The following is a 25,028-nucleotide window of genomic DNA, read 5'->3' on the forward strand; positions in this document are numbered from 1 at the left end:
CCTAGCTCAGCCGGGACTTCCCAGCCCGCAAGCCGGCTGTCAAGGCGGGTGGTGGGTCTGGAGTGCAGCCCGGCCAGGGCCCAGGGCAGGAACTACAGCCTGGAGCGAGGACCATACATCTGCCACGCCGCGGCCCCACCCGGCGGGCCCCATGGCCCGGTGGCCAGGTCTAGTCACGTTCATTGGGCGGCGGAGACCTCGCTCGCTCGCCTCCCGCTGGTTCACAGCGCTTTTTCCCCCACCCCCCCCGCCCCGCCTTCCCGGGCGGGGTCCCCCGCCTCCACTTCCGCGTTTCCCCGCTGGGCCGGAGGAGCCAGGGCCCGCCGTATCCGCCTGGATGAGGCGGCCGCGCCGCCAGGCTCGGCCCTCAGGGAGGGGAGCAGGAGGAGGAGCGGGAGGATCAAGTTGCCCGGGAGGCGGGGCGCGGCGGCGCTGGGCGCGTCGGGTTACGCTTGCCCTGCCCTCCCCAGGGTGACATCCGCGCGCTCCTCGCCGCTGGTACCGGGGCCGAGGCTCTGATTCAGGAGGGAAGCAGACTCCGCCCCGGCCGGAGGAACCCAGTGCTCCTGCTCTTTCCCCTTGCGCGAGAGGACCAATCTCAGGTGTGTGCCTCCTAGGAGACCCCCCTGCCCCCGCCCCCTGGGTTGTAGCGGGGAATGGTCTCTCAATCACCTCCTGGAGTCCGGTGTTGGGGTGGGTGGTGGCTGAATCTGGGGCAAGATTTAGAACTTCACCTACAAACGTGGGTCAGTCTTAGACGGTTTAGGTGTTTACGTTTTGGAGGGCAGTGGGGTGTAATGCATTTTCCTCCTTAGTAAAGCAGCAGGACTTTTGGGCGAGGGTTGGTATCTAATTGAAAGTTTGCTGCAAACTTTCTGCTTGTGGATGTCGCCTGTCTTCTAAAAAAGGATTGTTGCTCCTTTCTGAAGCAAGAGAGGGAAAGATTCTAGAAGGGGACATTCTCTAAAGGGACAGAGGCTTTTTGGAGATTTCACTTGCTGGAGTGCAGTTCCAGGAGGAAATGAAAGATGTACACTGATGGATTTAAAACAGCCCCAGCTCTGCACGTAGTAACTTCTACGAGCAAAAAATAGATTTGCGGACTACTTTGGCTGTGAATGATCTTAGCCTTTGGTCCCTAGACAGCTATCCACCTTAAATTGAGGAGCATTTATTCCCTCCCCACCCCCCAAATGCCTTCCTAAGAAGTTCCAAAGAAATTTACAAATGCAAATTCTGAGTAGTCTTAGTGACTGGGGCCCACCCAAATTACAACACTTTATCGTGGGGGGTGGGGCAGGCTATGGAAATAGCCAACAGCTAATTTGGTTAGTTTTTATACTTGTATAAAATAGGTGGGAGAAAGAAGGGTAAGTTCCACTGAGTCTTCATTGCTTAAAACAAAACGTAATTTTGCATATGATCCCCAGTTTAATAGAAGTGAGGTTTCCTTTTGGAGTGTGGAGGGTAATGGGAAATGCCGAAATGGGGCCAGGCACTTCCTGGTAGCTACTGATCACTCTAGTCTCAGTTTTTGCTGACTGAATGCTGGATTCCATTGCTCAATGGATATCAAGTGTACGCTGGGAAACCTTATGATGAGAATGTTGAAACCCTCCTGTGTTTCTCCTAGGGGGATTATGTCAAGTTACAACACTTCTTTGATTTTTCCAAATCAACTCTTCAAATAATGCAGCAATCCTTAGTAATAATGGATAAAGATGGAATTGGTGGTTTGAGAACCAACATTGTTGGAGCTGTCCAGCCTGATATGTTACATAGTCACTTTAGCCACTCTATAGTCACATAGACATTCTGAGCAGCGCTAAAAGATGCAATGGCGGCATTCCCATTGTGGAGTAGCGGAAACGAATCAGACTAGGAACCATGAGGTTGCAGGTTGCGGGTTTGATCCCTGGCCTAGCTCAGTGAGTTAAGGATCTGCCATTGCTGTGAGCTGTGGAGTAGGTCACAGACGCAGCTTGGATCCTGCGTTGCTGTGGTGTAGGCCAGAAGCTGCCCCTCAGATTCCACCCCCAAGCCTGGGAACCTTTATTTGCCATGAGTGCAGCCCTAGAAAGCAAAAAAAAAAAAGCAATGACTTAGCTCAGTAATTGACCAGAGGGCTGCAGTGTTTCCAGTTGTCAGTGCCTCCCCCTCTGCCCCACCCTTGTTTTGTAACTATTTAATCTCATAGATATTTAGAAGTATTTGTCTATCATTGTATATAAGCCATACTGGTAAACTACTATAACTCTGAAATTATCCTGTTTGGGTATTTGGTTTCCGCTTCCATCGCTGGAATGTAAGTAATGTGAGAAGGCTTGGTCTGCCTCACACACTTTTCATATTTGTAATGCTTAGAGTAGTGACTAGCTTGAGATAAGGGCTCAATTAATGTTTTCTCAATTACTGAACTGTGGGACAAACTCTAGCTGAGTGTAATCAGGGGAAGAAAACCAAAGACTTTTGGCCTCTTCAGCCTCTCAGGGCCTCAATTGTCTCATTGACAAAATGTGGGTAATAATATATGATATGGCACATGTAAAACTCCTAGTGAAGTTCCTGTTAGATAGTAGACGTCAAAATATTAGCTTTCGTCTTTCTCATATATTTTACTTCAAGAAAGGAAGATTTGGGCAAAGAATGCAGTTAGCCAGATAATTTTGCTCTTGCATTTTTTTTGGGGGGGGGGTTATTCTTGTTTTTTGGGAAGGGGGCATGCCCATGACATGCATAAGTTCTAGGGCCAGAGATTGAACCTGCACCACAGCAATGACAATGCTGGATCCTTAACCCACTGCATCATCAGTGAACTCAAGCTTTTGTATGTTGTGAATGAATCATCCAGTTTATTTTGTGTATGTGATGGGGGAAGGGCGGAGGGGGAGGTTAGTGGCAGCTATGGTTATTAGAGAAGGGAAACAATTTCTAAATCATTATCTAACTTCTCTTTATTTTATTTTAATGTGATGAAATTTCTGCTTAGGTTTTCCAAAACTTGATTTTTTTTCTACTTGTCAACAGCCATACTCACTAGATTGTCCTAAGCACAGAAACAACACTTTATACTTTCATTGTGGTGTAGCAAGCTAAGGATCTAGCATTGTCACTGCGGTGGCCTAGGCCACAGCTATGGCATGGGTCTGATCCCCACCCTGGGAGCTTCCACACTCTGCAGGTATGGCCAAAAGGAAAGAAAAAGAAAAGAAAGGAAACACAACTTTACAAAGAAAATTAGAAATCAAATATGCATAACACTTGACTTTTTTTTAAAATCTTTTTAGGGCTGTACCCACGGCATATGGAATTTCCCTGGGCTAGGGAGAGAATCAGAGTTGTAGCTGCCGGCCTATACCACAGCCATAGCAATGCTGGATCCTTAACTCACTGAGTGGAGCCAGGGGTCAAACCTGCGTCCTCCTCATGGATACTAGCTGGGTTCGTTACCATTGAGCTCCCAACACTTGACTTCATAAATGAAATATTCTGTAGGCTTCTGCAGCATTCATTAAACAGTTAACAAGTGCTAGGTAAAGAAAACAGTATGGTTATTCCACTTTTGAGAAGGTGTGAGTTCCTTTAAGAAGGTAAAACATATAGATGTCAAACAATTAGAGACCAACATAAGATCTTAGGTAGTCATACAGAGTGGTAGAATGTTAGGTGTAAACAGTTGTGCTATGGAAGGGAGAGGTAAAAATGGGCTCAAGTAGTTGGAGAGACTTGATGTTTCCTGAATATTACAATAGATCATCCTTGTTTCAAGAATGTTTGCTATTTTGTAATTCAGTGTTATTAAAAAGCGAGCACAATCATATATACTTTCAAAAATGAACTCTATGGAGAAGTGTATTAGAAACCTACAATATAATTCTAAAAATATTTTTCACTTTCTCTGAAGTTTTAAAGCCCAGGATTGGAGTGAAAAGTGATAACTCTTCATTCTTGCCACTTTTTACGTGTTTGGTTTAAAGCAGTGTATCAGTCAGCCTGCTTATTACTCTGTCCAATTATGTGCAATAGGATATTGTTTTCATCTGAAGTTTCAGGGGAAAAATCACTAGTCATTAAGTCTGGGACCCCTACGACTAGTTAATTTTAGGATTGTTATTTTGGAAGATAGGCAAAGACTGAATGGAACTAAACTAAGATGGTATTTTAAAACTGATTTTAGATGCTTGTCAAAATACTTAGAAAATTCCATCAAGGCTCATCACCTTTACGAAGGAAACTTGGAAGTTGTGTTATGAGGAAGAAGTTAATAAAGGGCATTTATATTTCCTTGTTTTAGAATTGTTGACATGATGGGGGAGAGAAATGTAGGAGGCAGAAATGGTCAGATTCAACTCCAAGTGGAAAAGAAAAGGGCCCAAATGGCCACAAACCAGGAAATTTCCAACTTTAGACCTCTTCGTATATAACCTGACCAGGGACTGATTTCAGGACCATTTAAAGAAAAGGAAATGAGGAGCGGATGGTTTGAATATCTGAGGATGTTTAGATAATGATTGTGGTCAGTGTTTGTCCTTAACTAAAATTTTGTGTCCTGAGATGAATGCAATTGTGGTTTTTGGGGTTTTTTCCCTTGTATTCCAGGATTTTCATCTTTTGTTGATGGGTTTTTGTTGTTGTTGTTGTTGTTTTTGCTTTATAGGGCCGCACCTGTGGCATATGGAAGTTCCCAGGCTAGGGGTTGAATCGGAGCTGCAGCTGCTGGCTTACACCACAGCCACGGCAACACCAGATCCAAGCTAAGTCTGCAACCTATACCACAGCTCATGGCAACACCAGATCCTTAACCCACTGAGCAAGGCCAGGGATCAAACCTCATGCATACTAGTCGGATTCATTACTACTGAGCCACAACAGGAACTCTGAGAATCTGTTTTCTGAAAATGAGATTTCTAGAAGGTGCTGCTGTCAAATGAGATGGCCTTGAAGTACTTGGTGACAGATGCTTAGAAAGCTTTCCTACTTACCTCATATGCACCAGTGACCACAAAAGCTGGTTGGTTATATACAGTAGTAATAAAAGTTGATGTTCTGAGTTCCCATCGTGGCTCAGTGGTTAATGAATCTGACTAGGAACCATGAGGTTGCGGGTTCAATCCCTGGCCTTGCTCAGTGGGTTAAGGATCCAGCATTGCCGTGAGCTGTGGTGTAGGTTGCAGACTCGGCTCGGATCCCACGTTGCTGTGGCTCTGGTGTAGGCCAGCGGCTACAGCTCTGATTAGACCCCTAGCCTGGGAACCTCCATATGCCGAGGGAGCAGCCCTAGAAAAGGCAGAAAGGCAAAAAAAAAAAAAAAGTTGAAGTTCAAGATAAACATTTTAGGAAATTTTTCATTAGGATTTTATGAGTCTCAATAAAAGACAACAAACTTCTAAATACATTTGAAAAGTGACAAAAGTAATACACCAAAGTCTCTTTCCTTTTATTTAAACTGAAGAAAGAAAGGATGTTTTGTTTCCCCGTGGTAATATCAAAACTGCTTTGATCTTATCACTCTTTGTTCCACCCTTCCGTGGGTCACTCTGCCCTGTTGCACCAAATTCTAAATACCTGTCTTTGAATTCATGGACCTTCCAGTCTTGCCTCTTATTAAGATTCTGCCTTTCTCTTCCCTGTGATCCAGTCCAACTGGACTACAGTGGAATTCCTAGATCTCTTTTATTCCTAGTTTTATTCATAACTATCTCAAAGGTGTCTAGATCCTAAGACAAAACCTTGGGGACCTTTATGTAGGAGCTTTGGGGTAACAGTGTTTATTTGTGCACATCCCTGAAGTTACATTAGAGCCACCTAAGTGTGGTTTTGGTCAGTCTCTGTACCTGTCAGTTTCTTCCTCTGTAAAACAGGGTAAAATGGCAGGACCAAATGAATTTAAAGCTGTAAAAGCATGCAGTGTCTTATTGCTCTTGTCTTGCCTAAGAGGAAGCCAGTCTTGGCCAGTGAGTTCTGTTCCCCGCTGGACCTGGTCTAACTTTTCCTCTTCCTTTCCTGAGTTTGGGGTGTCCTTCATCTCAGCCTGTCCAGGTTTAGCATTCATATTGGAAGGATGCAGCATTTTCTGTATCTGCCTCCTGGCTTGTGTTATAGGATCTGTGATAACAGGTATATTTTCACTTCTCTCCTCTACTGTATTTGCTAGTATTAACTCCTTTTCCCCATCCCAACCCACTGGGATATATATCTAAAAAATATAGATTCATAGAATCTTAACATAGGAAGAGGGTCAAAGATCTAACACAGTCCTGCCTTTTTACAATCAATAATAAATAGCATAATTTAGAACAAGAGCCATTTACTAGGCTCTGTGCTAAGCACTTTGCACACATTATTCCATATAACGGTGATCTCATATCAGTGAGAAAGCAGAGTTCCAGAGAACTTACATGACTCACTCAAAGCCAAAGTTAAGTTTTGGTATGACAGAAACTCCCTTGAAAACTATGAAGAAATAATAGACTGAAGAGATAATCCCACCTATATTTTTATAATCCATTTCCTGCTTTTTTTGCTAAAAAAAAAAAAAAAAGTAGTGATAAAATGAATTCCCTTGCTCAACTTACTGAACTTCGTCTTTTGACACTTCCATTTCCCAATACTGTGGTTCAACAGTTTCCACAAGTGATGCTTGTGAACCTTTTCAGACATTGAGTGCCTAGCACAGTATGCCTTCCTGAAACAATATTCCTTTTGATTTGACTCTAGGAACCCGTGACATTGTTATAATCCTCTCTGGTCTTAATGGATGTGCAAACAACTTGCAACTAGGTATCAGTCTGCCTTTTCCACTCCTACACCTGCGTTTGTGAATGCTGTTGGAAAAGTGAACAAATGTTCTTCATCTTTAGCCACAAGTCCGTTCTTTTACCTGTTTCTAGACAGCACCTATTCCTATTTGTTGCCAAATTTTTTCCAAACTTTCAAGCATTTTCTTTGAGCCTTCTACTCCACTGTGCTTTTTTTTTTTTTTTTTTTTGTCAAAAGATAATTGTTAGTGGTTAGAGCAGACTGAACTGTTATAACAGATATGAAAATAGACAAAAGCACAAACACAGCAGATGTTTACTTCTTGATCATGTCATAGTCTTGGTGGTGGATGGCTTTCTTCCAGTTGATGATTCAGGCACCCTGAAACCTTTCATTTTGTGACTCTGCCATCCCTTAGGGCTTTGTTTTCAACTGTCTCCGGCATCTCTGAAAGAAAAGAAACACATCCACTTTCTAAATACTTAGTCTTGAAATGAATGTAACTGTTCCACTCACATAACAGTGACCAGAAATCAGGTGCACAGTCACACTTATCAACAAGGGAGATTGGCGAATGTTGTTTAGCTGGGAGCAGAAGAGATTATGGGTTTTGGGTGAAGAGTTAACTGTCCCCTTCACAGTGTCCTTGCTTCCTGTCATACTGAGAAAACAGTGGTCTCAGGCCAACTCTTAATATTTTTTTCTCCTTTCCACATCTTCCTTGTATCTGAATCCATCAACTCTATCAACTACAACTTAGAGGTAGAGTTTTCCAGAGATGATGCTTTCCCCAATACTCTGGAGCCCTCACCCCTTCAGCTAGCTTACTCTATGAAATTTCTCCATGTTCACCTGCGTTTGAAATATTTATCAGAGTAGTGAAGATTCTCCCATCACAATAACAATAAGACTAAAACCCTAAACTATTCCTCTTCTCTGCACTCCCTCTGGCTACTTGCTCTCTTTCCTTTCTTTCAAGCTGTACTTCTGAAAGTATATTTAAAATACTATTTTTCTTCTACCTACCTTCCATTCACCCCTCAACTGTTGGAGATTTTACTTCTACTTTAGGTGTTCTGTGTTTTTTTTTGTTGTTGTTGTCTTTTTAGGGCTGCATCCATAGCACATGGAGGTTCCCATCTAGGGGTCAAATCGGAGCTGTAGCTGCTGGCCACAGCCACAGCCACAGGAACGCCAGATCTGAGCCGAACCTGTGAACTACACCACAGCTCACAGCAATACCAGATCCTTAACCCACTGAGTGAGGCAGGGATTGAACCTGCGTCCTCATGGACACTAGTCAGATTCATTTCCACTGAGCCATGGTGGGAACTCTCAGCATTTAAATTTCATTTTAATGTTATATAAGCCATTGGAAGATTATGTGCTGCTAAATGAAATGATGTGGTTTTGCTGTAAAACAGTGTTTCTCAACTTTTTAAAAAAAACTATGTCTTTCTAAGAAGAAAAATTGCTACAGTTAATCAATTAAAAATTTAAATTAATTTTTCCCTAGCCAGAGAGTATTCCTTAAATATTAAAATAATAAGATTTTGTTGGTAGAGTTGATTTTTGGAGGACCACAATTCATTGTAATATGTAGGATTTTTCACTGACCCCCACCAAGAACCAACTTTGTCCCTTTGTGGGTGTTACTGTTCCCATGGAGAATGTGTGCTGTCAAAGACTGCTCTGGCTCTACAAAGTAGACTGGATTATGGTAGGCAGGGCAAGCAAGGTTGGAGCAAGACTCCAGGTAAGAGGCTGTTTTCTTCTTTGCCCAACTAAGGAATTGTAGTTGTATGAACAGGTGTGTATTATTATTATTATTATTTGGCCATGCCCATTGCATGCTGGGAAGATAGCATTAATAGGCTTCAGCCTTCAAAATTCAGATTAAATTTTGCTTTCTCCATGTGTCTGTATTTTGCCTAGTGAAAGGAGCATTCAGAAAAGAAAAGGATAAATTTAGGAGATTCCATAGTGGCTTGGTGGTTAATGAACCCAACTAGAAACCATGAGAACGCAGGTTTGATCACTGGCCTCACTCAGTGGGTTAAGGATACGGCATTGCCATGAGCTGTGGTGTAGGTTGAAGATGAGGCTCCCATTCCATGTTGCTATGGCTGTGGCTAAGTCCTGTGGCTACAGCTCCAACTCAAACCCTAGCCTGGGAATCTCCACATGCTGGGGGTGCGGCCCTAAAAAGACAAAAAAAAAAAAAAGGATAGAGGGCTTCAATGGAGGGGGCAGGGCTGACAAGGTGAGAGCAAGAAGGAGCAGATTGGGCTCCTGGTGAAGATTGGGGTAAAGAGGATTGTGGAGCATAATGGGATTAGTCTGGGGGAGGTCTTGAGGGAAGCTGGACTCTGACCTCTGGCAGCTCCTGTTGATGGTAATTGGTGGCCAAGGGTGAGCAAAAGCCTCCTCAGAGTTATCTGCAGCCCTAGGGCATCTCTTGATGGTGTGGTGGCCAAGGGTGAGCAAAAGCCTCCTCAGAGTTATCTGCAGCCCCAGGGCATCTCTTGATGGTGTGGTGACCATGTGGAGTATAAAGGCCTCCTTGGGGACTGCCCTTAAGTGGACAAGAGCACCAGGTGGTCTGAGGGCCTCTTTTCAGCCAAGATGGTGCCACAACCCCTGGGGAAGTTACTTTCTCCTATTTGGCAGAAGCAAAGGAATGCTGCTTCTGGGAACAGTCACCTTAGCAAGTGTATTTAGGCTCTGTGCTCACTCTCCACTCCATTTTCACTGCCATTGCTTAGTATAGACCCTTAGGAGTTTGTGTTTGGTTGTTTATAACTAGTCTCCTGATTTCCCTTCTCTCAGATGCATATATTTTTAGTTTATCTCCCAATACTGCTTTAGGAAATGGGGAATGGGAGAATGGTCTTAATAAATTCAAGTGTGCTTCCATCACTCCTACTAGGAATGTTGTAAGGATTAATGTAACATATGTCAACTGACTTATAACACAGTATGTAGCCAACAAATATGTTTAAAAGCCTTCCTTGGCAATCCATTGCTTACTGGACAAAGGCCAAAGCCCTTAGAATGGCACTTAAGATCTCCAGAGAATTACTCTGGCTTGCCCGTTCAGTCTCCTCATCTCCTCACTTAGGACTACTGTGTTCCATCCTGTTCTCTCAACATACATATCACACCCCTTTGTTCTTGAAAATGCAATATTCATTCTTACCATCATGTCTTTGCTCATGTTCACCTCCATCTGTTGAACCTTCAGCGTTTGAGTCAATTATTACTTTCTCCATAAATCTGCCCTCATGATGTTTCCTACTTTCCCTTAACCCCATGTTCTCAGTTAGTCCCTTAGCTTTTGCTTTTTTTTTTGCTTTTTAGGGCCGCACCTGCAGCATATGGAGGTTTCCACGCTAGAGATTCAATCGGAGCTGCAGCTGCCTGCCTACACCACAGCCACAGCAACTCGGGATCTGAGCCCCTTCAGTGACCTACACCATAGCTCATGGCAACAGATCTTTAACCCACTAAGTGAGGCCAGGGATCAAACACACAACCTCATGGTTCCTAGTCACATTTGTTTCTGCTGCACCATGACAGGAACTCCCAAAGTCAGAAACTTCATTCATCTTTGTTTACTCATGGTCTAACACAGTAGGTGCTGAATGAATTTATTGAATTAAGTTAAGATTTAATACATATTAAATTTATGTATTGCCTTCTTGTTATGACATCTAAATTATATTTTGTGTTCCTTCTTTTTCTTTAACAATGAAGGCAAATTTTCTAATGACGTAGAGGATAAATGCAGGAGAAAATTGGTGACCATATAGTTAATTAAAGTGGGAGGCAGACATAATCCTGTGTTTTCTTTTACTGAATGACTTTTATTTGTTATCCAGCGATTTAGTCCACCATTGTCATTGTTTTATGTTGGATTGTAATCATTTTTCAGTTATACAGATAAGAAATGCAAACACCAAAGAAATGGGGATTTCAGGTATTGTTTAAGTATGATTGTCTGGGCGGTTTGTAGTGCCTGCTTATGATTTCAGGATTGGTGTGTGGAATGTTTTAGAACTTTGGTAAAATTGTCCAGTCCCTTTTATGTCTTTTTAGACCATGCCTTCCTTGAACATAAATGTAAGAATTGATTAGCTATATGTAACAGAGAATTAAGATTATGTAACTCAAATGTCAGCAATAAGAATCTAGTTGGAGAAGATTGGGAAGAGCAAATATGAGATGAGGTGGCAGCAGTAAGTCAGTCTTACTTACAATCTTCTTAGAGATTGATACAGAATAGGGCAAGGATGAATTGAGGGGGTGGTGGAGGAGTCTGTGGGGTGTAGAGTGGATGGTCTGGACCTGGTTTGGGCAGTGCAATAGACTCTTGGACAGGAGTTGGCAAGCACTGAATAAATGGCCAGACAAGAACCTTTTGGCACCTAAGATGCCTCTTGTTTGCAAGTTCTTGCTGCCTGGTTGGCACACCCAAGTCTTGGTGTGTGTGTGTCTTTTTTAATTATTTTTTCCCATTATAGTTGGTTTACAGTGTTCTGTCAATTTTCTACAGTACAGCAAAGTGACCCAGTCACATACACATATATACATTCTTTTTTCTCACACTATCGTGCTCCATCATAAGTGACTAGATATGGTTCCCAGTGCTATACAGCAGGATTGGTGTGTGTTTTTACCTCTGGAGATAAGGGAGGGCGTCTGCCTAGAAGGAACACATTTTCTAGAAATTTCTTGATTTCTGTAAACCAATATTGACTCATGGAGTTGGCTGTTTTGGCAGCATTTGGGGTTTGTATTTAGTTTTTTTTTTTTTTTTTTCCTCCCACAATAGGTGGTATTCAGGGTTTGTGATAGAGCTGGAGAGAAACTCCTCACCCTATCTGAACTAAAAATAAGTGCCGGGAAGTATTCTGAATATAGGACAAAAAAATCCACTCTTTAGGGGGTCAAAGTTGTCCCAGTGGCTTGGGTTAACTCAGGACACAAACCTTAGATCAAGCCTCTTACAGGGAATGTTTTAAATCCTCCAACTAAGTGCACTCCTTGAGATAGACAGATGTATAAACATTGGACTCAACGTGATCAGAGTCTGATCTAAAGTGGAATAGAACCTGCTGCTCCCTGTGACCTCTGTGACAGGTAACCAATGGCCTGGAGTTAGATCTGTGTTAGAGCTAGACTTTACAGGGTTTTCATGTTTGATAGAAAGCTCCGCAAATAACAACATTCCTTCTGTTGAAGAGAATGGTTATTTTGGGGAGAGATGCTAGAGAAATGCTGGAAGGGGCCTGCCTACTGTTTTGTTTTGTTTTGTTTTCCCAGGGAAATGACAGGATTCATTTCCCAATGTGTGAGTGTGAGTCTTAAGTGCCCTTGCTTGGTCAGAGCCAAGTGCTGCAGGGGCTAAAAGCGGGGCTCCAGCTGCTCTTGTTCTCTCTAACCACAGTCTTTATGGCCCTGTTCAGCAGATGTAGAGTTCTAGCAAATGTGGGAGCCCATTGTAGGTTGTTTATTAGCAATGGGAGTTGTTGATAACATATATAGTTTCATACCTTTTTTACTATATCTCAAATTCTCCATGTAAATTGTGAAATAGATGAGACTTTATGCGTAAGAAGACTAAATTTCAGAGTCAGTCACACAGCTAGTAAGTGACTAAGTTGGAATTCAGTCCAGCGTTGTGGTCTCTGATGACTTCTCCACGGGCTGCCTCCTGCAGAGAATGTTCTATTAACTGGTCAGTGGTGTCGTTTGAATATGCCAAGGACAGCACCCTATGACTAGAAGAATCCCAGCTGTGCCCACGGTAGTAACTGTGTTTCTGCCTGTGAGCACTGAGTTATCACAGATGCGGACGGAGTGAGAATGTTGGCCTCTGTCTAGGATGGTCTATCCTTTCTCTGTGCACCTATAGGTGGGCTTCCTTCAGGGATGGCACAGTCAAGGGGCCCCTGGGTATGTTGTTGGCTGAAGAGATTCTATACTTACGGAGTTGAACCCTGGTGAACACTAAATTCCAGTAAGTTCAATCAGCTTTGCAATTACTTCTGATGTGATGTTAAACTTTAAGTCCCTGAAATGATGTAATATGGAATAACTAAAAATTCGAGGCTAGTTTAGGCATAGTTTAACTCAGGCTTAAATAGTTATTATATCAGATGTTGGAGGCTGATTCATTCCAGTTAGGGTAGAGACTGGTCTTCAGAATCAGGTAGATATTTCTGTGACATTTTCTAGTTCGTGCTCCAAGATGCCTAATAAATTCTAAAGGCAAGCTATCTTTTCCCTTTCTCTGTGTGGGTCTTTTACTCTAGTTCATTAAAGATGAGAAAAGTTTTGTAACAGAAAATCATTCAAGTAGTGGTCAGATGATATGGGATTTAGTCAAATGTCAGCTATCTATCTGAATGGTGCTCTTTAGTGCTCTTTTTTTTTTTTTTCCATGTCTTTCACATATAGACACACATAGATTGTTTTTTTTTTTTTTTTTTCACAAGAAGAATACATGCCCACATGAGAAATTTAAAAAATGATTCACACAGGATGAAAATAAATGACTTTCAACCCTACCATTCACAGATGAGTTTTTTGTTGTTGTTGTTTTTGGTCTTTTTAGAGCAGCACCCGAGGCATAAGAAGGTTCCCAGGCTAGGGATCGAATTGGAGCTGCCACAGCAACCCAGGATCTGAGCCATGTCTGCAACTCACACTACATCTCACAGCAACGCTGGATCCTCAACCCACTGAGCGAGGCCAGGAATCAAGCCTGTGCCCTCATGGATACCAGTCAGATTCGTTTCTGCTGAGCCACCCTAGAACTCCCATAGATGAAATTTTAAAGATTCTCGGTTATGTCCTTCCAGCCTTTGTGTGTGTGTGTGTGTGTGTGTGTGTGTGTGTGTGTGTGTGTGTGTGTATTCGTGTATTCACATGTTCCTTTTATTTTTATTATTTTTTTTTCTTTTTATGGACCCATCTGCCACATTTGGAAGTTCCTGAGCTAGGGCTCACATTGGAGCTGCAGCTGCCAGCATACACCACAGCCACAGCAATGCCAGATATACATATATCCTTTTTTTTTTTTTGTCTTTTTGCCTTTTCTAGGGCTGCTCCCCCAGCATATGGAGGTTCCCAGGCTAAGGATCTAATCGGAGCTGTAGCTGCTCTGGCCTACGCCAGAGCCACAGCAACTCGGGATCCGAGCCGCATCTGCGACCTACACCACAGCTCATGGCAACGCCGGATCGTTAACCCACTGAGCAAGGGCAGGGACCGAACCCGAAACCTCGTGGTTCCTAGTCGGATTCGTTAACCACTGCGCCACGACGGGAACTCCCAGATATACATATATTCTTTAAAACAGAAACAGACACAGATATTACTTTATCTGCTTTTGCTCTCTTCATAGTTAATTTTCTATTGCCTGTTACCCCATCTACACCCAGAGTGTAATTAACCGGAGAAGAATTAAATCCCAAGTAATCAAGAAATCTATAAAGAAATCTAGAATGTGTAACTTACTTAAGGCTGTCCACTTATTTCTAGACCTTTATGATTATTACCAGCATAAAAATGTTGCTTTTTCAGAGTTCCTATCATGGCTCAGCAGTAATGAACCCACCTGCATCCATGAGGATACGGGTTCAATCCCAGGCCTTGCTCCTTGTTTAAGGATCTGGTGTAGGTCCAGGCATGCCTTGGATCCAGCATTGCTGTGGCCGTAGTGACCCCTAGTCTGGGAACTTCCATATGCTGTGGCTATGGCCTTAAAAAGACAAAAAAAAAAAAAAAGTTGCCTTTTCAAGTCAGAGTGGGGTAAGAGTATGGCAGTCATTTGGGCCTGGTGGGTGCCCTACCTTTATTGTCCAGTTTGGGTGGGCAAAATGCAAGAGGCTCTGGAGACAAAAGACCAGGGTTATGGGATCTAGCAGTGCCTTGAAAAAGGAAGTGCAGATGATCTCAATCTTTTGTGTGCGGAATCTAAGGTCAGGTAGTTTTGTGGAGGCTGAGGTTGTCACAGCATGGGTGTCTGGCTCCAGGTGCTGACTGCCCAATCTGTGATCGCTGCTGAGCACTTGCCTGCCTCAGGACATAGTCTGAAAAACAAACTATGCTGCTGGAGGCTGCTGAATTAATGACCAAGGAAGGGGGTAGGCACAAGCGCACTGGGTAAGGTCACCCCGGAAGGTCACCGTGTTGATACTGGAACCTGGCATTTTGACAAGAACCCTATTAGAAATGTCATTTTGTAAGTCATCGTGGAAGTCCTTATGGTCCCGTGGTAAGATCGCAGACTCAAACCATGAGCTAAATTTTTGGGATTAACTTTGGGTTTTGCTTAACATTATCTCAAAATTTATGGTTGAGAAGAGGCTGTTGAGTATAAATTGCTAATGTGCTCTCATGATTTCCATTAGCTATGTGCTTTGACTGACAACAGTGCGAACCTAGCCCACTGGGGTCTGGTGAATTACATATGCTCTGCCAGAGTGTTTCTTGAGCTGGAATTGAAATGCACGGCCCTTTAGTTTTCAGTGTGATGCCAACACTCAGGCAATTGACTTTTGCTCTTCAGTCTTCAGCAGGGGGAAAATTATGAAATAAAATAGGCAGAGGCCAGGCATCCTCAAGATTTCAAACCCATAAATATAAATAAATGTAATTAATCATATGCAGTCTCTTGTCTATTACATTTCTACTCAGTGTGTAAGTTCCTCACAGCTCTTTAGCGCCCTGCCTTGTGGTTGGTGGGGATTGTTCTAAGTGCTTCTGCTTGTTGAGATATGACCTAGTGCTCCTTTCCAATACGGCTCCAAAATCAGTTCAAGACATAGTGAATTGTGGGGGAAGAAGTTACCTGCCACACACCCCAGCCCAAGGGGGAGTAGAAACATAAAAAAGACTTCTGCTGTTGGCATTCGAGAGGCTCTCTCAGATGGCATTCTGTTCTTCGTTACCAGCTTGTCAGATTGAATGGGGGGGAACAGTCTTTCAAGTGTATAAGTTCAATAGATATTTATATTCAAGATTATCCCCCAAGTGTTTGTTTTCTTATTGTAGAATCCTGTTTGTGATTGTGGTTTACATTTTTGACAGTTTTCTCATGTGATTTGTTAACTCTTCCTTTCTCTCTCCCCATTACATCCTTTTCTCATACATTTTTCTACTTATTATGAACATGGCCAATGGTGTCCTTAAGAAAAAACAACTACTTTTACTCTTATTACCCTAAAAGACATCCTCTACACTGTAGCTAGGGTTAGTCTTCTCCCTCCCTCTCTATAAATTCCGTCATATCATTGCACTAAGACCTTTCATTGATTTTCTATCTCTATCTTGTCAGAATAAACACTTTGCTAGGAGGAGGGCATATATGACTTGGCGCCTATCTGGCTCACTAACCTAATCTGGAACCCACTGCCCGAATCATTTCCTGGGCTGCCACCACCATGGCCTTTCAGTGTCCAATAGAGGCCAAACTAACACGTGTTATGTATCTTTGCATGCCTGTCCCCTCTGTGTGGAAGGCCCTTCTCTTAGACCCTTGTGTGGCTAGCCCTTCCTCCTCAGTTACATCTCTGCCAAACAACCTCCGTGAACATTTCTATCTAAAGTAGATCCCTCCTACCCGAGTCACTCTCCAACATAGTTATTTTATTTATGGCACTTGTCAGTTTTGAAATACTCAATTTTAAAATTTGTTTACATGTTTATTTTTTGTTTCCCCCAATTCATGAGAGCAGAAAAATTGCTGGTGCCCAGAGCAGTGCTGAGGACATAGGAGGCATTCAGTCAATTCCACTTGAATGCATGTTGTCTGAACAAATGTCCCTCCTTTCATCTTCCTTATTGGGGAAGGTCCTTCAGTGATACTTTTCCAACTATTTGTTGAACTCTTGCTTGGTTGTTTTCCTAGAGTGTACAATTTTTATTTTTATTTTTGCTTTTTTTAGGGCCGCACCCACGGCATATAGGGTTCTCAGCCTAGGGGTCTAAAGGGAGCTTCGGCTGCTGACCTACACCACAGCCACAGCGACACCAGATCTGAGTCGTGTCTGTGACCTATACCACAGCTCGAGGGAACGCCAGATCCTTAACCCACTGAGCGAGGCCAGGGATCAAACTGGCAACCTTATGGTTCTGGATTCATTTCTGCTGAACCACAACAGGAACTCATAGAGTGTTCAATTTTTATCTTTCACTCACCAACAGTATGTGTGTTTTTCATAAGCCAGTTTTCAGCAAGGAAGTTTGAAGTTTTTTTAAGAGTGGCAGATAGATTCTTTTTTGGCCCCATTTATCTGTAAACTTTTCTTTCTTCCTTTCTTCCTTCCTCCCTCCCTTCCTTTCTTTTCTCTTTTTCTCTTTTTCTGTTTATTTCTCTTTCTTCAGGGCTGCATGTGTGCAACATAGAGGTTCCTAGGCTAGGGGTCGAATTGGAGCTGCAGCTGCTGGCCTGCACCACAGCCACAGCAACGCTGGATCCAAGCCGCATCTGTGACCTACACCACAGCTCATAGCAACGCTGGATACTTTAACCCACTGAGGCCTGGGATCAAACCTTCGTCCTCATGGATCTTAGCTGGGTTCATTACCACTGAGCCACAACGGGAACTCCTGTAAACTTTCTTTACATCCAAGGGAGCACAGAAAAAGTTCTAGTTGTTTCCAGAATAGAAGCAAACAGCTTTGCCATATTTTTTTTCAAGATAAGTAATGTGAGTTTGTTCAGATGAGGTAGAAATTGAAATAAGAATTGTCTTTTTCTAATCTCAGACTATGTGCTTGTACCAGGTTTGCAATTCATAATTTTCATAAGAGACTTGTGTGGTTTGTTTCATCCATACTGCATACAGAAAACTTCAGAAATTATCTGGCAAGCTCCACTGACCTAGAACAAAGGAAGGAAGGAGGAAAAACGTTCTTGGATGGATAAAGCCAGAGTGTTGAAAATCCAAACACTAGAATGCTAAGAAGTTGCTCCTTTGGCCTTGCTCAGAGTTAAATTTATTTCTATTTTACTTTTTTTTGTCTTTTTTGTTGTTGTTGTTGTTGTTGCTATTTTTTGGGCCGCTCCCGCAGCATATGGAGGTTCCCAGGCTAGGGGTCCAATCGGAGCTGTAGCCACCGGCCTACGCCAGAGCCACAGCAACGGGGGATCCGAGCCGCGTCTGCAACCTATACCACAGCTCACGGCAACGCCGGATTGTTAAGCCACTGAGCAAGGGCAGGGACCGAACCCGCAACCTCGTGGTTCCTAGTCGGATTCGTTAACCACCGCTCCACGACAGGAACTCCAAATTTATTTCTATTTTAAACACAGCTTTCACTAACTTGGCTCTCAGTTTTCTGACTACACTGGCAACAAGTTAGAAGTGAGCTGGAGAACTCAAAGATCAAAAGGGAAAATTACCATCAGCCTGATTTTTTTGAAGAAATAGGAAAACTTAATAAAGCAGATATAGGAAGAATTCAGATGGGAACAGTCTGTGGTTTGGGGGCACTTAGTAAAGAAATAACAGTATTCAGCTATTCCTGAGGGCATTGCCCTATCAGCATAGTCTAATTAATGTACCTAAGGATGGCTCTAAATCATCAATAATTGAATTCATGGTTAATATTCTTTAAGATGACAAAGTGTGACGTAATTTTAAAATATTTTAAATCAAAATAGTTTAGACATTTCTTCCCTTTTTTTTTTCTTTTTAGGGCTGCACCTATGGCATATGGAATTTTCCAGGCTAGGGATTGAATCAGCTGCACCTGCCAGCCTACACCACAGCCACAGCAACTTGGAATCCCAGCCGTGTCTGCAACCTACACCACAGTTCACAGCAATGCCGGATCCCTAATCCATTGAGCATAACCAGGGATCAAACCCACATCCTCATGGATCCTAGTCTGGTTCATTAACTACTGAGCCACGAAGGGAACTCCCAAAATAGTTTAGACATTTCTTTAAACTGTAAACTCCATTCAAATGGAAGCTCTTGGAAGGCAGAGATTTTTGATATGTTTGTCCTCAGTCATATGTTCAGTGCTTGGCACACATTAAATGATCAGGAAACTATTATTGAATGAAAGAATGAATGTAAGCTTTAATCACCTAACAGTGCTAAATAAATAGGACATTAAGGTAGTACTACCTTTAGAAGGAGTTTTTTCCTCTTGTACTTACTGAATAAAGAAAACCATAAAATAGCACAAAATTAAAGTTGAAATAGTTTTGGACATTTTCAGAGATACTTCATTTATAGGTGGAGTGAGGATCAGCTATAGACAGAATTATAAGGCAAGTGTTCTTAATCTCTCCTAGAATTCCCCCAGGTGATTTTCTTTTTAATCTGATGTTAAAAGAATTAAAAGAATATAGATGTTTTTGGTGTGTGTGTACTTTTTTTTTTTTAGGGAGGGGGATGGCAGTTTTAGCAAGAATGTTGAGTAGAACCCTTATCTTCTCCTGTGTGTGCTATTTACATTTTAGACTGTCAGATAGATGCTAGAGTATTAGCTGTGTAATGTTGGTACACAGTGTCTCATGCACAGTGACTAGGCTTGTTTTATAGTCTAGCGCTTAAAAGCTTTCCACTTAGGGTGTGCGCCAGTCCTTTTAAAGAAGAAAAGAAAAGTCTAAAAAGGAGAGGCTTGGAGAGGAGGTTTCATTTCAAGTGGGGAGAATAAGATCTTATGACCAAGACTGTTTTAGCCAAGATAACTGAGGTGGGAATGCAGCTTTGTTTGTTACTTTCACTTAGGTGAAAGAAGACCAACTATCTTTTCCTTTTTAGAGGGTCAGGGGATGGAACATTTACAAAATGTTATACAATTTGTATTCTATACTTTTGAAAGAAATTTTTATTAGGAATACAAATTATCACAATTTGTCTCTCCTGTTGTCTGATCCTTCCTTAAGGGTCAGACATTTTTAGGGAATGTCATTACTAAGCTATATAATGCAATATATTTTGCATATATCAAAATAATATGATTATTTCATATGTTGATATATTTCATATATTATTTAATATGTAATAATCACATATTTTGACATGGTACATCCTAGGTTTTCTTTGCATCTATACTTTGTGTGTATAATTTGACTCTTTGTTGGTGGTTACATTTATACCTTCAGTGGGTTATTAGTTATTCAGGGGAGTGAGTTTTAAATGAACATTTCAGCAGGCTAGAGGAGGGGGAAAGGCTACAGGATGTAAAAAGTGGTTAGCTTTATTTCCTGAAGATCTTCCCCAGCTGAAGGAAGCAGAATAACTGGTCTGCCCACTCTATATGCTTTTTGGTCTGTTATAATTCTCAGCCATGGCTTATGCATTAATAGAGCGGTAATAGAGCAGTAATTAAATTTGGAACTTTTTTTTTTTACAATGTAAGTAGATTAAATTAACTGAAATTATTGTGCTATAACTAATTATCATAAAAATTATGTCATAGTTTTTTAATGAGCTCAGGATTTCATAAACTATCTTCAACAAGTATTTCCTAAAATGCATTTTTAATGACATATATAATGTGATTGCTACTGGAACTTATGAAAGAACTGTTACATTTTCCTCTTATTCAGTGATAAAAATAATGAACAAAAGCTGAATTAACTCATTTGGCAGCAGCATTTTAGAGTAAAAAAAGAAAACACCCCCCCCCCCAGTTTTTCAAAGTTTTGTTTGTGCTTATTACATTTGAAGGCAGAATCTCAAACCTTCCACATTTGAGCTAGTCAAAAAAAGATTTTTGGAGTTCCTGTAGTGGCTCAGCAGTTAACAAACCCAATTAGTATCCATGAGACGTGGGTTCGATCCTTGGTCCTGCTCCTTGGGTTAAGGATCTGGAGTTGCCTTGAGCTCTGGTGTAGGTCACAGATGCGGCTTGGATCTGGTGTGTTGCTGTGGCTATGGTGTAGGCTAGCAGCAACAGCTTGGATTCGACCCCTGACCTGGGACCCTCCGTATGCCATGGGTGTGGCCTTAAAAAAGACAGAAAAAAAAGAGAGCAGTTTTGGAATAGTGATTACTAGAGTCTCTTTAAAAATTTTCTGAGTCTTAGAAAAATGCTTACATTTAGTAGATAGCTTTTCCTAATTCATACTGCTGTATTTCTTAACAATATATGATATTGGATAACAACAAAAGAAGTCTCTGATTAAGATCCAGGCAAATAGAAACTTAATTACCTTAAGCACTTTTCTCTGAACATATTATTCAATTGAAATTTTCTTAAGATATATTTCTTTTGACTAAAGTTCATTATCGCTTATATGTGTTAAAAACCCTTTCATTTTATTCACAGTGCCTGCACATTATTTTATAGCACCTAAGCGCTTTTTAAGTACGTTTATTTTTATGGTGGAGTTGCTGTTTCTTATGAAACATTTGGAGTGTGTATATTCAGCAGCCTTGATGGCGATTACTTTACAAGGCTTTGTTTTTGTTCTAATAAATCTGGATGAGAGGCTTGATGTTTTGTATTTTAATAGAAAGGCAGATATTTTGAGCTCTGCTGTTTAGATTTAATTTATTCTATAATAAAGTTTTTTTTCTTGTCTTAATTACTGAAGTAGATTCTGTAACAGCATGAAAAATCTCAAAGTTTTGTGTTGCCAAAGGAATGTGAACTATTGTCCTAACCCAACAATAGGGTTAATAAAGGGGCAGGAAGGGGAAGCTCCCCTTGTGGCTCAACAGTAAGGAGCCCGACTAGTATCCATGAGGATGCGGGTTTGTTCCCTGGGCTCAGTGGATTAAGGATCTGGTGTAGCCCTGAGCTGTGGTGCAGCTGGGATGGATCCTGCGTTGTTGTGACTGTGGCATAGGCTGGCAGCTATAGCCCCAATTTAACCCCTAGCCTGGAAACATGGGTGTAGGGCTAAAAAATGAAAAAGGCGCGGGAGGTGGGGGGGTGGGGGAGAGCATGTGAAGGTTTCCAGAAGCATAGGACAAATGTGGTCTGTTTGCCTAAAGAACTTTTTTTGTGACTCTTGGGTAACATTTCTTCTTCTTCAAGACAGTTAAAGCTTTTTTCATTGTCTGTTGTATTCTTTTTAAGTGAGGCACTTCTTGTTAGTTGATCCTATAAATGCACTTTTGTTATTTCATATCAGTCATGTTATCCACTCAGTTCTTTAACCTGACTTGTGTCTTTATAAAGTGTGGGCTTTTTGGGGAAGGAATGCTCCAGATTTTCATTCATGAGGGGCATTTTATTTTATGCCTCTTAGGAATACCTTAAATTCCTGTTTGGTAAAGAAAGAAGGTAGACATAATGTTTAGGTAAAATTAGAACTAGGATTTTACAACTTTAAGCAAAAATCCATAAGCATATCTAGGATGACAGAGAATATATATTAATTTCAGTTTTAAAAAGAATTTAAAATGGAAAATAAATTTACTTGCGTGAACTAACTATAGTTCTTTATGATTTTTAATAGCAATTATATGGAGAGCAAATACAACAGAAATCATTCCATTATGAATTAAACTACGATCATTTGCATTTAATGAATATAAATCTATTCTTAGCTGAGATGAGCTCCATTGATTTCTTGTAATTCTATAGTGAACCTTATTAAAATAAGGGAAAAAGATCAAATTTGTGACTCTGTAGTACTGGTACATTTCAGAAATGACAGAAAACATAAATACATACACTGAACAGAATAGAAGTTGCCTTGGAAACACTTTTTGAAATTGAGTCTTATGTAATAAACGGTGACTAGAGTCAGAGCATGTATCCTCTTGTTCCCCTTGGGCCTTCTTCCCTTTCAATATGTTTTTATTTTAGAGGACTTTGTGGGATAAATGCTTTAATTGGTTATGGCATTGTATATTAAATTAAAAAAGAAATTGTCCACAAAAAAATTCACATGATTATGTTTTAGTTGGATTTTTTATGAACATATGGAGACTCAACTGCCTCACTGTAAATGATTGACCTTATTTTGTCTCTCTTCCCCCCCCCCCCTTTTTTTGGTGCCTGTTGCTTACATTTCTTAAAGTCTGATTTGAACCGCTAGAACCAGCTCAACCCTTTTCTGTGCCAACTCCTCCTTCTGTCAAGCTTCCAGGTTCCTGCCCTCCTTTGAGCCTGAGGACTGATCCCAGGCTAACCTCTTTCTCAGTCATCTATAGGTGTGTGTTATGTTTGCTCTAAAATGATGTAACTGACCTAAAGGTGCCCAGAGAGATGAAAGTAGGAATCATTTCCAGAGTACCTTTGGCTTGAAGCTGTGTGAACCAATACAAATAGAGTGTTTGTCTTCATTAACTTTTTCTTTGTTTCCTGACTCTGTTTCTCTTTTGTTTTTATTAAAATACTCTCCCTTTGTTAAGATGGTTTCCCACCTTTTGGGTTGGGCCCTTCTGGCATGAGATTTTCTGGGGAAAGAGACTGGAAAGGGAACCTACCCTTCCTTAGAGCAGTTCTCTTTTGCATTGGGTGTGAAAGACAGGGACCGCAAGAGGGTTTGGATGCTGTGCTGGCCATGTGTGATTAGGTTACCTGAACTTCTCCATCAGCCGCAGACATAAGTTTTCTACTGATTTTTACTTGGTTCTTTCATTTTTATGGTTTATTCTCAGTGATTTCAGAAAAACCATTTTTTTTGTCCTTTGATATCATGTTCAGTGTGTGTATCTTATATAACTATAGGTTGTTGTATTTGTGGCTTGGGGAGGAAGTGTGTGTGTGTATGTGTGTGTGTGTGTGTGTGTGTGTGTGTGTGTGTAGTATATAATGGAGGAAGGGCTAGGGAAGAAGGTGAATGAAGGATAAAAATGTCTTCTGTTTTCTCAGGACTTGATTCATTCACTTATTTCCACTGGGATAAATCTTTTCTTTTTCTTGTTTTTTTTTTTTTTGTTTTGTTTTGTTTTCAGGGCTGCACCCATGGCATATAGAGGTTTCCAGGCTAGGGGTCCAATAGGAGCTGTAGCCATCCGGCCTACATCACAGCCATAGCAACACAAGATCCCAGCTGCGTCTGCGACCTATACCACAGCTCACGGCAACGCTGGATCCTTAACCCACTGAATGAGGCCAGGGATCAAACCTGTGTCCTCATGGATGCTAGTCAGACTTGTTTCTGCTGAGCCACGATGGGAACTCCTCTGGGATATATCTTTTGTGGATGACCTTTGGTCCATTTCCTATCCAGACCTGGCCTAAATCCTTTTTAAAAATGTTTAAAGCAACCAAAAAAAAGACAATTTTTTTTTCAGTTTATGGACTAGGACTCCTTTGTTTGTAGAGTACAGACTGATGGGTCTCTGATGTTGACTGTTTTGTTCATTTAAGTCTGACAGCTTTCAAAAAGCATGCTTGAGGGCCTGCTATGTGTTTCTGTAGGCATCAGATGCTGTTGTGTAAGATCTGTGTGTGCAGAAGTGCCTCTCTGCTTGGCTGGGGAGAATGCATTTATAGGCAGAGCACTAATCATTCTCCCCTTTGTGAAGTCATCCTTGGTCAAAGAGGAGGCAGTACATGATGTGCTTCTGATGGTACTTGTCTATGTAAGCACTTTATCAGCATTCACTTGGTGTGCTTAAACCAGGATGTACTTTTTTTTTTTTTTTTAAAGCTTTTTAGGGCTGCACCTATGGCATGTGGATGCTCCCAGGCTAAGGGTTAAATTGGAGTTACTTCTGCAGGCCTACACCACAGCCACAGCAATGCCAGATCTGAGCCATGTCTACGACCTATACCACAGCTCACGGCAATGCCAGATCCTTGACCCACTGAGCGAGGCCAGGGATTGAATCTGCAACCTCATAGTTCCCAGTCAGATTCATTTCTGCTGTGCCACAAGGGGAACTCCAAAATGTACTTTCTTATAGGAAGGTATGCAAAACATTTGCTATTGCATCATTTGGAAGAATAAAGGGTTTGCTTTGTTGAAACATACCTAGGTTAAAGCACCCCCCCCCAAATCTTGACTTTTATAGTTAAAATTGCTTGAGTGGGAAGGTGCTTTTGTGCTCACTCCCTCTTCTTCCATTTTGCTCTGGACTTGCTGCCAGGTACCATGATTAAAGACCTCTTGGGTAAGACTTCCTCTGATGAGGCCCTGAGCCCTTATTAGTAAGATTCATCCACCTTTCCCCCTTAAGTCACTGAATTTGTATGCAGGTGAACCTTGAGCCCGGGCCCTCGGAGTTGTGCCTTCTGTGGGTATGACAATGTCATGACTCAAAACCAGTGAGGGTGTGGCTTTCCATGCACAGCTATGGGTGGGTGGCTGCACAACTAAAGTATAAGGA

The 25,028-nt window shown here is 41.6% G+C and overlaps 1 protein-coding gene across 2 annotated transcripts in view; it reads left to right on the forward strand.

Annotated features, from left to right (window-relative positions):
* The first annotated feature begins 306 nt into the window (after window positions 1-306).
* GPD2 (glycerol-3-phosphate dehydrogenase 2) overlaps window positions 307-25,028 on the forward strand; it is a 134,004-nt gene continuing 109,282 nt past the window's right edge. For both annotated transcript variants that reach the window (XM_047772655.1, XM_047772656.1), the window contains exon 1: window positions 307-602. The gene's annotated coding sequence lies outside the window, so the exon portion shown is untranslated. The remainder of the gene's footprint in view (window positions 603-25,028) is intronic.

This window comes from Phacochoerus africanus, chromosome 3 (assembly GCF_016906955.1).
Source record: "Phacochoerus africanus isolate WHEZ1 chromosome 3, ROS_Pafr_v1, whole genome shotgun sequence".
NCBI classification, from domain to species: domain Eukaryota; kingdom Metazoa; phylum Chordata; class Mammalia; order Artiodactyla; family Suidae; genus Phacochoerus; species Phacochoerus africanus.